At 37.9% G+C, this 15,313-nt stretch overlaps 1 long non-coding RNA gene across 1 annotated transcript; it reads right to left on the bottom strand.

Moving 5' to 3' along the window:
* Positions 1-1,670: 1,670 nt before the first annotated feature.
* Positions 1,671-2,999, bottom strand: LOC130716687 (uncharacterized). Its single transcript, XR_009012121.1, has 3 exons — positions 2,443-2,999; positions 2,220-2,284; positions 1,671-1,931 (listed from the first exon to the last, which is right to left on the bottom strand). It is a non-coding gene; the product is annotated as an uncharacterized LOC130716687 (long non-coding RNA).
* Positions 3,000-15,313: the final 12,314 nt, after the last annotated feature.

Here is a 15,313-nt window from a genome sequence, read left to right as displayed (position 1 = left end):
CAGAGATGAGACCGCGGAAAATTATGCAAACAATGTAGTTTTTTTTTTTTTGAACAAGCAAACAATGGAGTTGGAGTATCATCTCAATCAGTTAAGAATGCAATTATATGCAAATCTCGAGATATTTATTTGCTCTTTGGCACCTTGAAAACAAAAAATAAATAATAATAATAATAATTTCCTCTAGACAATATCCCAAGCATACATAGACCAAAGAAAACATATCCACATAAGTAACATTAACAAGCCATAATTTAAAAATACGACAAAAAGAAAATAGCACGTTCGATAATTATAGGAAGTACACCACAAAAGCTAGTTGTTTTAGATGGAGAGCTCAAGGCCTTATAAATCCCATATTAGAATCTCATACTTCAAATGTGCAAAGTTTCATATCTTACAACTGGGTTTCTAACATTTTCACTTTCTGGCAGGTCATTTTGTATCCACCAATCAAAACATAATTGTCCTCCTCAGATAGAAGGGTGGTCTGCTCCTGAGGCAGTTGAAATTGTTCTTTCGTCAGCTTCCGGAGTTCATTAAGAGCGACTGGTTCAGGATCTTGTGTTGAGTCTATGCAATTGGTCTAACATAAAAAATAAAGGAAAAAATGCAAATTGGTACCTTGAAGTTTAGCTTGCGTGCAATTTAATCCCTTACCTTTTAAAATGTGTATTTATAACCTTAAGCTATTTGAAGCGTGCAAAACAACCCTCCTGTTACTATTTCTATTAAATTTTAATAAAATTAGTCATATTAAATGCACATGACATTTTCTCTTCCAAAATTATCCCTTGTAAAAACTCACTGTGTTCTTCCCATTCCATCTAAAACCTAAACTATCTAAGACATTGTAGAATTTTCTTATGTGTTTCCAATACAAATTCTATTTTCATACTTCACATCCCTTCCACAGCCATAATCACCAAGGAGACACACAAAGAATCCATTGCACCCCATCCCCACACCAGCGTCCTTTCCTAGTGCAAGAGTAATATTTGAAGGTATGCATTATCCTATTTTTTGTCCTATAATTAAGGTATTGTTTCTAGGGCTTTAGCTTTTAGCAGGTAGAAAGTGTTGATGAAATCAATCTTTTCCATCCTAATAGTTATATATACTTGAAGTTGCTTATTTTCTTAAGATAAAATCAATTTACTCTGCTTTTCACTTCGCTGTTACGTACGTACATGTGTAGTTTCTTAGTAACGAATTATATTACTAGTTTTAAATAGATTGAATAAAAGAGTGAGCTAGTGTCATATCAGAATAAAAATTTGAACAATTCTTAGGTTGTCATTTTTTTTGAATTCATCTCTAACTCATATCACTACAACATTTTAGTCCTACAGCAACACCCGAAAACCGTTGCATAAAGTCAAAAAACCGTTTCCTTTTCTTTCTGAAACGCTTTTGAACGTGTGGTAGTCTAAGGCGTTGCCTTATGATTGTGCAACGCTTTTCGGTAAAATTCGCAACAGCATTCCAAAACCGTTTTTCTTGACTAAATGCGCAACGCTTTTATTGGTTTTCTTTGGCAACGGATACCCAAGGGTTTCCATATGTGACAGGAGTAAAACGTTGTATTATCACTTTAAAGGGATACAATTATAAAACCGTCTTCGTAGGATTGTCGAAAACGTTCTCGAAGGCTTTACAAAAGCCGTTGTCTAATATTTATGAGCACGGTTTCCTAACCGTTGTCAAATGTTTCCAAATAATTACACAACTGTTCGATTATGATTGAATTTCTTACAACATTTTGTGTAATTAAACAAGAAAATATCCAGCAAACTAAAATACACAGCTATTACTATAATTAATCATAAAACCAGTGCACTCATTTTGTTTGTGAGTGACATGCCCAAGGAGACAACAATGCAAATAGATGATAAGGAGTTTTAAGCTTCCACCTCAGACAAACACTGAAGCTGCAAACATAATGAGATCATTTTAATCAGTTCAGAGTTGGCATATGAAAACAGTTTTTATCTTCTTCAATTCCTAGCAAATGGTATGCATGATCATAAATTTCCTTAAACATAGAGCATAAGCAACCCATAAGGTATTTCCATTTACCAAGCATCGGTATGGACTATGGATGATCCTTTTTAAGATGTTGAAATTATTCAAACAAGAATTAGTAAAAAAAATCAAGTTTCTTTATTCATGTATACTCATTTGGCTTAAATTCCTCATCTAAGTGTTACAAATCTGACCTGAGACACCTTCCTTGCTAGAATGGTCAATGACAGGGCCTGTAGTGAAGGAATTGCGTGAATGACTGCATCATAAACAAGTCATCAGAATTAATCAAGTGTAGAATGGCTTCGAGTTTGCCAACTTCCATGTTAATGGCATCTGTTACCAAGTTAAAAAGTAGCAGATCATAGCAAAGAAGCTCCTCAGCTTCAAACTGCAAATAACTAAGCACATATCTACCTCTAATATAATTGTAAACTTCTCCAAACCAAGAAGTAGAACACCAGTACAAATGGCGAAGACACTCAATCTACAACTCCTCCAAGTAGTACTATGGAGGAAAGGATTCAGCTGAACAGAAATTAACAATAGATATAGTAAAAAAGCTATTTCTTAGTAAAAAAAGATATAGAAAGTTAAACTTTCCAGCTTATAATAGTTTTTATTTGCAAATCAAATGCAACAGAACCACTTACAATATTGGTTAAGGCCACACAAGTGACACAACAAATATGGGAGGGACAAATCAATAGCATGAATATTTTTCCTCACCAGGTTTTATGAAATCAGACACATCAAAATCGGTAGCCTTTAAAGGTGAATCTTATCTGTTTGATTTGAAAAGAAAATTCTGCATACAAAGAGGAAACAAAAATATTTTCATGTATACTTGCATAACTACATATTGCTTATATATGTCAGCGGACTGGACCACACCTCTGGTTTCATGTCCTGTTGTACCAACCTTAAGCATTTGCCCTACAACCACTGCTGCATCTTTTTCAGTATAACGACTGTCCTTCCTGTTAAAAGCAAAAGTAGACAAAGTAAGTTTAGGCCAACACCAAACATACTTACTTGGCCAATATCCAATCTAGCAGTTCTCTACCCTCACATTATCTAAGGTAAATTGTCAACAAGTTCACCTTAATAGGTATATATAAAGGAAAAATGGAAAATAAACGCAACAGAAACGATTTAATAAATTATTTCCCAAAAGGTATATACTGAGTAAATTTTAGTCAAGTGCTGCTCAAGATCACATGAACTTAGTGAAACAACCAAAGAAAGAGACTAAAAACACGAGTAACTTACTCCATAACTATGTAGACATATGAATCAGAACTACATGGAATTTGACAAAAATAATCTAAATACTTTTAGAGGCAAGCATAACAAGAAATAAGAAATCTAAACCCTCAGATGGAGAGATAAAGTGTAGCAAAATTACCTCACAAAGTATGAATGCAGCAAACTACACATGATCCTTGACAAAGGTTCTGCATAAAAGAGAAAAGTGACAACACAAAGGTTATAGAAATAAAATCAAAGAGCGAATTTCAAGTACACCACCTTCAAACTGCTGTAATGGCCTACAATGAGCAAAAAAGAAAATTGAAGACATAGCATCAGCTATGAGTAATGCAAAGACAAAGGAGAAGAAGAAAATTGAAAAGCATCAGCTATGAGTAATGCAAAGACAAAGGAGAAGAAGAAAATTGAAAAGCATCAGCTATGAGTAATGTAATCATGTATAAAGCCAAAATCAAATCTGACAGAACGTGAGTAGCTTCTATGCATGAGAATTTATTTTGAGAGAGAGAAACTGGTCCAAATATGCTCTTAATCATAAACCAGCAAATTCTGTAATATGGTCACTTAAAAAGAAAACTACATTGTTTAACAGAAAGTTGTCACCAGAATAATGAACCAAAAGTATATCATACTCCCTTAATTTTTCACTTAGTAAAACTTAGGCTAATGTATAAGGCTCATAAATGCCCAAGTGTTCCAAATTCAATGGTTGCTTTATATTGGACATGAGAGCAGCAAGAGAAAAAGCTGTTTCTTTCTCAGAGGGGCTTGTGTTTTTAGACATGATGTCCGTAAAATTAACAAACTGCACAGAAGGGAAACATGCTTCAAACAGATCTAGTGATGGAAAAGAAAGCATTTAAGGCATGTATGCCTCCTAAGGACTGAGTCTCCATCTTCAATGGCGACACTTCTTGTTCTAACCTTAGAAAACAAATTTATCAGATCAAGATTAAGACACATGCTAAATTACATTAAGGTGATTGATTGTCGAAAGATATATCAGGTTAACATGTCGCAACGAACCTTTCAGACACTTCCAATCCAACAGAACGTGAGTAGCTTCTATGCATGAGAATTTATTTTGAGAGAGAGAAACTGGTCCAAATATGCTCTTAATCATAAACCAGCAAATTCTGTAATATGGTCACTTAAAAAGAAAACTACATTGTTTAACAGAAAGTTGTCACCAGAATAATGAACCAAAAGTATATCATACTCCCTTCATTTTTCACTTAGTAAAACTTAGGCTAATGTATAAGGCTCATAAATGCCCAAGTGTTCCAAATTCAATGGTTGCTTTATATTGGACATGAGAGCAGCAAGAGAAAAAGCTGTTTCTTTCTCAGAGGGGCTTGTGTTTTTAGACATGATGTCCGTAAAATTAACAAACTGCACAGAAGGGAAACATGCTTCAAACAGATCTAGTGATGGAAAAGAAAGCATTTAAGGCATGTATGCCTCCTAAGGACTGAGTCTCCATCTTCAATGGCGACACTTCTTGTTCTAACCTTAGAAAACAAATTTATCAGAACAAGATTAAGACACATGCTAAATTACATTAAGGTGATTGATTGTCGAAAGATAGATCAGGTTAACATGTCGCAACGAACCTTTCAGACACTTCCAATCCAACAGGAACAAACCTGGAATGGGATGGTGGTGCGTTTCAGTTGACCAAATTCACTTCTTCGTTCCCAATCTTGTTCTTTGTTCGTGCACTCAAGAGACGACAGAACCGCTCTCTATCTTCCTCGTTAGCAAAATCATCAATGTGCAAGCTCCGAGGAGAAAACCATCATCAGTCGATTTCACATAAAACCCTAGTGCGCGGAGAAGGAAATCGCGACCACACTCGCGCGCGGAGGAGGTGGTCTCATTCCAAAACATGGCAAAGTCCAATAACATAAGTTGCCATTGAATAAGATTATAGCAGTATTAAGTATTCCAGAGCTTTGAGTAGCATGATCTAACAATGTCCAAATACTCTCATTCCAAAACAACAAATTAAAATTTAAAATGAAATAACACAACTCAAGTAATCCTAATCCTTTCATCAATAGGCAATTGAAACAAAAAATCAACAATGAAGCATGACAAATTGCTGCAAAGTGTAGGAAAGCATTTCTGGATAAAGAGCAAAGAAAAAATTAACCTCATGCATGAGTTTTCATCGCCTTCATGCAATTGAACCAAAAAGCAGTTATGAATTGGAATAGAACTAGGTTGATATATGTAACAGAAATTATAGGGAATTGAAGACATAAAAAGACGAGAGAACTAGGGATTCCATTTTACCTCGAGCAATTTGCAACAATAGTCTTCTTTGTTCCCAATCTTGTTCTTCGTTCGTGCGCTGAAGAGACGACAGAACCGCCAATGTACAAGCTCCAACGAAAAAGCCATCATCTACCGATTCACCTCGACTTCCAATCACCTAAAACCTTAGCGCAAGGAGAATCACGACCACGCTCGCACGCAGAGAAGGAAATCGCGAACACGCTTGCACGCCGAGAAGGAAATCGTGAACACGCTCGCGCGCGGAGAAGGAAATTGCGAACACGATCGCGCACAAAGAAGGAAATCGTGAACCCTAGTGATGGAGAGGGTCGAGAAATCAACGAACCCTCTGTGTTGATGGAGAAGGAAGGGGAAAGCAAATCGCGAAGATGAACGCGCGATAATGAAAATTTTAGCGGTGGAATTATGTTTTAATGAATTGTATTCAGAAACGCTTTATCGTAGGGATATTAGGAAACGGCTTTAATACGTAGGTGAAAACTAATGAGAACGTTTTCATGATGGTTTCTAAAAGGCAGTGGGGAAAAAGCGTTTCCCATTATTTAAGATATAAGTTTTTACCAGTTCAGGTAACAGTACAGTAAACCGTTGTCTTAGATCCTCTACAGATACACTTATTCAGCCGTAACAGTGCCAGGTGTTGCCAAATGACCAAAATGTTGTAGTGTATACTTATTGTTACAGAAATGTCATATATCACATGCATAATTCATGGAGGGAAGTTCAATCATATACCTTCAATAGGATATTTGTAAAGAGTTTAGAGAGTTTGATATTGATTTACTATCTTTGACTTATTTATGCATGCTCTTATATAAAGAGAAAAGGATATAGAAAACAAGGATACAATATATAGACGAAAGCTACATGAGAAAAGTAACCATAAGAAAAACTTGGCGGAAAAAAAATTGGAATGTCAATCATTTTTTCACACAATAATGATTTATTTACAAGGGGTGATTTTTGGAAGAGAAAATGGCATGTACGTTTAATGTGATAAACTATGTTAAAATTAAATATTTATAATAAAAGAAGGGTAGTTTTACCTACTTCAAAAAGCTTAAGGTTATAAATACACATTTTAAAACGTGAGGGGTTAAGTCACACGTAACCTAAACTTGAAGGTAGTAATTTAATTTACATTTTCTCAAAAATAAATTGAATGAGCATGCATGATTTACCGAATCAACAACATATAACTTGTGGTTATAACCCATCACTTTACACCTCTCTGACCTAACCATTTATCAACCTAAAAACGAAATAATGAATTTAAACTGATAGCAAAAATTTACTTGTTTAAACAATTCTTAATGAAAACATTGGGAGTACAAATTTCATTTAAAAATTTATACTCCCTTCGTTCCTATTTATAAGAACCAAATGAAGGGTGTAATTTGGTCCTTTTTATAAGAATCAATTCAAATTTCAAGATGCATTAATTATTTTTTGGCAACAATACTCTCATTTAATAGAAGTTTCTCTTTCTTTCCACTATGCAACTCATTAACGATAAATAGAAATTAAACAAAATAAGTTGGGGTAGTTTTTGAAAATTGACATAAATTTGAACAAATTTAATACTACCAACCACTTTCTTAAGGGACGTAAAATGTTAGTTTGGTTCTTATAAATAGGAACGAATGGAGTATTAATTAAGAAAAATGTTTGGTTGGTGTACACCCATGTGGGGTGTTTAGAGTTTAGACCCAATTAAATTTAAGAGAAAGGAAGAGAAGAGAGGGAAATGATCAATGTGATATGATGTGATAAAAAGGAAAATAATGAAAATTATGCAGTAGATATGAGGTATCATGACTGTTACAGTGTCCCCGAATGTTAGCTCAAGTGGTAGAGCTAGTGGATATAAAGACTTTGGAGGGTGAAGAGTGAAGGGTTCGAACCATGACTAATTTACTAACATTACTAACAACTAACATTTGCCCATAAAAAAAATATCAGGACTGTTACACTGTTTTAAAATCGGGATTGATTAATAATTTAAAACTGCCTATTTCTAGTGTGATGAAAGTCATGATTTAGTGTGGTAGAAAAAAAAAACTGATGAAGCAAGCATTATTGCACATCCTATTAAAAGGTAATTTGAAATCATGGCAATGTTTATATAATAACACTCCACCTGGTCGTGATGATAATTAAGGAATGAAGTTGCACCAAGCTCCATATGTTTGGATTTTGGACCATATGTTCTGTGCAATGAGCACGATGAAAGTACCTTCCACTTTTGTCCAAAAACAAAAAAAGTACCTTCCACTTATTTTTCACGTGCCAGGCTTCATGGAGGATCTGGTCATTAGTATACAAATGGCTGTGGTCACAATTGTACTACCAGACAAAGACATTCCACAGTTCATACAAAATTTGTAGGGGCCATTTCACGTGGGAGGAAAAATTGGTCCTGTAAGGGTTGGCACTTGGCACCCCTTGTGCTCTTTTTATATAAATTTGTTGCTTACCCAAAAAAAAAAAATGTAGAGGAAAAATTCTGGCTTATTGGGACTGATTTGGATTGCAACAGTGGCTTGCATATTTATCACTCGAAATTAAATTCAATTAATTTCAAGGGAGGGGAACTTGATCTTATTAGAGACCTGGACGAATTCAATACAGATCTTGGCTCTAGGCCAGAGGCAAAGCGCACAATTTCTGTTTTTCTGTTAATGAGTGGTCTGCAAAGCGCACAGTAATATTTTTCTTTGGCTAAGAAAAAAAAAGTGGGTCTCTTTAGTCTCTGCGTTGGGTGGGAGCCTATGAGCACACAATTCACAATGAGGATAGCTTCAAGCCAAACACTTACCCTTCCTTCTTCAATAATTATTTCAAGAGACTGTGTACAATCATGATCAATTAATTCACGTGCCATAATCAGGACTATTTGTACTAGCTCGCTACGGAAAAAAACAAAATATTTTTAATAAGAAATGAAGGTGACCCTTAATGTGGACCACTTTTAAAGTGGTCTAATTTTAGACCACTTTTTTTAACCTACTATAACAGGTCAACACATTTTTTTTAAAGATATTTTATATATGACAAATTTTTAATGATGTTTTTTCTTAAAAAATATAATGTGTTGACCTGCTATACCAAGTCAAAATAGGTGGTGTAATTTTACACCACCTAAAAATGGTGCATATTAGGTTCTCCCAGAAATGAAAGGGTTCTCACATATTTTTGAGAATTTCGTTTGGGATAATTTCAATTAATTTTTTTATTTTAGGTGTGTAAGAACCAAAATTGGTATATATATGATAATAATTAGTATACAAAGGTTGCATCAATTATTTTTTTAACTCAATATTAATATGATTTTTCATTAAAATAATTTCATGAAATTAATGTTATTATATGAATGATATTTAAAATACATGGACTAAAAATTGAATTTACAATATTGGTTAAATTAATTAAATAAGAATTTCATTTCAAAAAAATTAAGAATTTACTATTATATATAGATGTATGATAAATATTGAATAACAACCACTAAATTGAATTTATAATTATTTAGAACATATAATTCTATATAGGATTAGCTATACTATAAATCAAGAAGCTTCAACAACCTATATTTTAATATTATCATTTAATTTTCAATACTAGATGATAAATGTGTGGTGGTACCGGTTGTAAGCCTCTGCAATCGCTACTCCTCCATGAAATCAAATTGATACAATCGTTGCTCCTCCGTCCTCCGCTTCCTCCCTCAGCTCCCTCCCCCCACCTCGCCACCATCATCTACACCTATAGTCCAATATGTTTTTCAGTGACAGATTTCCCCGCTGCGCTTTGTGAGCTTCTTCTTTTGAACTCTCATGAGCGCTCTAGCGCTCTGTTTTCCATTTCTTCGTTGATTTCTGCAAAATCAGAAACAAATACCAAAATGCAGTTCTGGTTCTGAATTGGTCAAGGAAGAAATTGTGTGCAAATTTAAGAAAGAACTTGAAAAGTGTCCAGACTGAACCACCAAAATAATCACTTTTTCCCATTTTGTTTGGCTTTGTGGCTGTTTGGTGTAATTTTGCCCAGACTGAACCACTAAAGTAATCACTTCTTCCTTGCATCTCAAATCAATTTTTTTTTGTCGTGGAGCCTAGGCAAGTGCCCAAGCTAGTCGGACGCTAGAACTACCCCTGATGTCCCCATGTCATGCTTTTTGTATTTTGGTCGTGTCAGGGTACTGTGTCGTGTTCGTGTCAGAATCCGTACTTCATAGTGTAGCAACAATGCCAGGTGGGTGGGTGGTGTGAGGTAGATCCACACAATCATGAATTAAAAAAGATAATTAAAAGAGATCCGGGACATTTGTGGAAAGGAACTGAAGAAAAAATGAGATGTGAGTATATCATTATTATTATTAAGGTGGGTTGTGGTGCTTGATATCATTATAAAGAACTCGCACATGTCAAAATTATCATCTCAGATTGTCAGAGGTCCCCATAGTCAACGTGACATGTAGCAACAAGATTGGCACAGTTGCACCAATCTCCACATAATGGTCTCCTCCACCCTTGAGTATCGTGATGAAAATTAAGGATGAAGTTGCACAATTCACAATGAGGCTAGCTTCAAGCCAAGCACTAATTACCCTTCCTTCTTCAATTATTTCAAGAGACTGTGTACAATCATGATCAACTAATTCACGTGCCATAATCAGGACTATTTGTACTAGCTCGCTACCAAACAAAAACAAAATATTCGTGATAAGAAATGAAAAGGGTAGGTTTTAAGCTGCTGCTTCACATTATGTTTTTTTTTATCAGCAAAGAAATTGTATTAACGGGAAGTATAAGAGATGCTTCAACCCAAAATATAATAGAAAAAGAGAGGGGGAAAAACATGAAAAACCTGGGAAACAAAGAAGAAAAAATCCAACTCCAATTCCAGGAATACAAAAGACGAAATACAGAGGAAAGCAATCCCACCCCCCAAGTTAAGATAGTGCATAATAGTTGAAAGTGTTGATGAAATCAATCTTTTCCATCCTAATAGTTATATATACTTGAAGTTGCTTATTTTCTTAAGATAAAATCAATTTACTCTGCTCTTCACTTCGCTGTTACGGCACATGTGTAGTTTCTTAGTAACGAATTATTACTAGTTTTAAATAGATTGAATAAAAGTGTGAGCTAGTGTCATATCGGAATAAAAATTTGAACAATTCTTAGCTTGCCATTTTTGTGTGAATTCATATCTAACTCATACTTATTTTTACAGAAATGTCATATAACATGCATAATTCATATGGAGGGAAGCTCAAACATGTACGGTGTACCTTCAATAGGATATGTAGGAGGTGCTTGTAAAGAGTTTAGAGAGTTTAATATTGATTTACTATCTTTGACTTATTTATGCTCTTATATAAAGAGAAAAGGATATAGAAAAAAAAGGATACAATATATAGACGAAAGCTACATGAGAAAAGTAACCTAATAAAGTACTGAACTTGGCCATAAGAAAAACTTGGTGGAAAAAAAATTGGAATGTCAATCATTTTTTTCCCACAATAATGATTTATTTACAAGGGCTATTTTTTGGAAGAGAAAATGTCATGTGTGTTTAATGTGATAAACTATGTTAAAATTAAATATAAATAATAAAAGAAGGGTAGTTTTGCACACTTCAAAAGCTTAAGGTTATAAATACACCTTTTAAAAGGTGAGGGGTTAAGTCACACGTAAGCTAATCTTGAAGGTAGTAATTTGCATTTTACCAAAAAATTAATTGAATGAGCATGCATGATTTATCGAATCAACAACAGATAACTTGTAGTTATAACCCATCACTTTACACCTCTGACCGAAGTACCGAACCATTTATCAACCTAAAAACCAAATAATGAATTTAAACTGTTAGCAAAAGTTTACCTGTTTATATAAACAACTCTTAATTAAAACATTGGGAGTTCAAATTCCATTTAAAAATTCATATTAACTAAGAAAAATGTTTGGTTGGTATACACCCAAGTGGGGTGTTTAGAGTTTGGACCCAATTAAATTTAAGGGAAAGGAAGAGAAAAGAGGGAAATGATCAATGTGATATATGATGTAATAAAATAGAAAATAATGAAAATTATGCAGTAGACGTGAGGTATCATGACTGCTAGAGTGTCCCCGAATGTTAGCTTAAGTGGTAGAGCTAGTGGACATAAGGGTTTAGGAGGGTGAATGGTTCAACGTTTGAACCCTAAAGATAATTAATTTACTAGCATTACTAACAACTAACATTTGCTCATAAAAAAAATCATGACCGTTACAATGTTTTAAAATTGGGATTGATTAATTTAAAACTGCCTATTTCTAGTGTGATGAAAGTCATGATTTAGTGTGCAGTAGAAAAAAAAAACTGATGAAGCAAGCATTATTGCACATCTATTAGAAGGTAATTTGAAATCATGGCAATGTTTATATAATAACACTCCACCCTTAGGGCCGTGATGATAATTAAGGAATGAAGTTGCACCAAGCTCCATATATTTGGATCGGATTTTGGACCATATGTTCTGTGCAATGAGCACGATGAAAGTACCTTCCACTTTTGTCCAAAAACAAAAAAAGTACCTTCCACTTATTTTTCACGTGCAAGGCTTCATGGAGGATCTGGTCATTAGTATACAAATGACTGTGGTCACAATTGTACTACCAGACAAAGACATTCCACAGTTCATACAAAATTTGTAGGGGCCATTTCACGTGGGAGGAAAAATTGGTCCTGTAAGGGTTGGCACTTGGCACCCCTTGTGCTCTTTTTATATAAATTTGTTGCTTACCCAAAAAAAAAATGTAGAGGAAAAATTCTGGCTTATTGGGACTGATTTGGATTGCAACAGTGACTTGCATATGGAGCACTCGAAATTCAATTCAATTAATTTCAAGGGAGGGGAACCTGATCTTGTTAGAAACCTGGACAGTATTCAATACAGATCTTGGCTTTAGGGCTTAGGCCCGAGGCAAAGCGCACAATTTCTGTTTTTCTCTTAATGAGTGGTCTGTAAATCCACAAATTTGCATTAATTATGCTTAAGACTTTTGTTTTATCTCTGTAATTCTGGGTTAGGTACCCCTTGTACCTAGTTGATTTGGGAGAGATCAAACTACCCGTTGGCAAGGGGTAGGGGAGAGAGGATCTGGACGCGCTGAAGGACTCCAAGTAGGCAAGGTCCCGGGAGGGGCTCCTGCAAGACACTCCAATGCTAAAGTCAGTGATAGAAGTTGTGAGAATGGTGAGTTTGGAGAGAATACGTTACCTTTAGATAGAAGGAGTGTTCCCTTTATATAGGAGAGGCAGGATTAGGGTTGGAGCCATGCAACGTCATGCATGGCTCGTACTTGGGGGCATGGATCAACGTTGGATCCCCTGCAGAGGAACAGTGATCCAACGGTCTGGGGGCCCTACGGATCTGCACCAGCCAACCTACCCCTAGGGTAGTTGGCCTAGGTCAACCCCTATGTAGTGGGCCCCGGGTTCCTTGTCCTCACCCTTAGTGGTGGGGCTCGGGAGTAGGGGACTCTTGGCCTCCCCCAAACGGTCCCTGATCTGGGACTTTTGGTGGGTCCAGCCCTGTCCTAGGTCCCCTGTCCGTCCCCGGTCAGGGTCCCCAGAACAGTAGCCCCCTAGCCCTGGTCGGCTGTTCCAGCGGAGCGAGGGCTATTCATGCCCTGTGTTTGTGGTGTTTTAGGCGTTTTCGTGGTCGTCACAAAAAAAAGGGTTTAGAAATTTAAAACTTTATTCATTGATGATAGGGGCCGTTTGGCCGTTACATTCCTTCCCCCTAGAAAGGGGGTGTTACTCGCATGGTGTTGTATCGGAGGCGGACGGTTTGTAGGTCTCTGTCGAGACTCTCTCTCATGGTTAGGAGGGGGGTCAACTCGGCTTTGATTTCGTCCGTTGCTCCCTTCCCCTTGCCCTGATGCTCCGTGGCAGAGACCTCGAGGCCCCAAATCAGCATGTTAACCTCCGAGCGGCGTCGGTGTAATTCCCACATCTCCTCCGTCAGCTCCAAGAAGGCTAGCAGCCCCGCCTTCAGTTGGGGGTCAGGATCCTCTGCTAGGATTCTGCCGACTAGGGATCTGATCCTACTGGGGGTGGAGGTTTGCGTTTGGTAGGAGTAGTATAGGTTGTCGTCTAGAGCCTCGGTCCTGAGTGTCTTCAGGTAAGTCTCCATGGAGGTCATTCTGGTATGAGGAAAAGATGGATCTTGTGAGGGGGGGTGGTTACCATTTATAATCGAAACGTTCTTGGGTGGTAACGCCCATTAGCCCTTTCCTAGGAGTTTCTCTTGGGAAATAAAACGGGGAATTAAATGTAGAGGCCGGTGGTCAAAGCGTGCCTTCCCGAGGCCGTGTATATGGAGTCGACCGACCGGATCCGAGTGGGTTAGGACGCTCGGGTCTCACACCGAGTGGGTTATCGCGAGGTTTGAACTTGAGAAGTCAAAAAGACGCGGGAGAGGGAAACGGTGTGAGGCTTTGGACCCACTGCATTTAATGTACCTGACTCTTGAGGAGGGACGTGTCGTTTCCGGGTGGGTCGCGTCGCTTCGCGACTCCTCTCCCACGTACCTCTGGAGGTGTGTGTCGCTTCGCCGTCGCTGCCTTTTTCTGACGTGGCAAGGCCTGATTGGACGAAGCCCTTTGGTTTCCCCAAACGTCATGATTAGGGAAACTAGGGCTGTCGAAACGTCACGTCTCCCTCCTCATTTTCTATAAAAGAGGGAGGAGGAGATTCATTTGCACTTTTGCATTTCTGAACTTCCTCCGAGCTTTTCCGTCAGGTACCGGTGTTTCACGGTGGTGCCTTCTTTCGCACGGTGGTCGTTTGGAAGCTTTTCCAGTTTCTTCTTGTAAGTCCTTGCTTCCCTTGACTTTTCTCCTTAAGGTTTTAATTTTTTCTTTCTTCTAGCAGAAAGGGTGGCTTGCTCTTAGGGGAGTTGGGAGTTTCCCCTCCCATGGTGGCCCCCTCTTGCGGCGGAGGAGATTCTCTCTGAGGGTCCCCACCGCCGCACGGTCGCGTGGTCCTGCCTAGGGCAAAGATGGATTCCGGGTGGGTCCTTCTTTGAGCCGATTCCAACGACCTAGGTGTTGATACGACGTTTTCCCTTGTGCAGGAGTCGTTATGGGGAAGCCTACCCAAAAGAAGAAAGGCAAGGCCGCAGACGAGGCTTCGGGCGGGGCCTTAACTTCTAGGCCCCGGGGCGGGGCCCCCAAGAAGAAGAGGATCGATCGGGAGAAATACCCTCATCTGAAGGGGGACGATTCCGTGTATGACAAGTGGTGCCGTACCATTCTCTCTCTCCCGTCGGAGTATGCAAACGAGAAGGAAGATTATTTCTGGAGTCAGCGTTTTATGTCGCAGACTCAGATCGGCCCCGGTCACATGGTGTATTCGCCGGGTAAGGAGGAGCGGCTACCCCACACCCCGCCGTTTGGGGTGTACATGCATATCTACACCATGAAGAAGGTGAGGGTGAGGATGCCACTCACGGACTTTCAATGTGACGTTCTTCGCCATATGGGGGTCGCGCCGTCGCAGCTCCATCCCGGCGCTTGGGGTTTCGTGCGAGCGTACGAGGTTGCTTGCGTCTTGTTTGGCCAGAAGCCGTCGATTCCGCTCTTTTTCCATTTGTTCGAGGTGGCCCATACTCAAGGTTATGGTGGGCACAGGATCGTGACCCTGAGGTCGGGTAAAGATCTCC

Source organism: Lotus japonicus, chromosome 5 (genome assembly GCF_012489685.1).
Source record: "Lotus japonicus ecotype B-129 chromosome 5, LjGifu_v1.2".
Lineage (NCBI taxonomy): Eukaryota > Viridiplantae > Streptophyta > Magnoliopsida > Fabales > Fabaceae > Lotus > Lotus japonicus.
The sequence above is the reverse complement of the archived record's forward strand: the minus strand, read 5'-3'. Positions and strand labels throughout refer to the sequence as shown.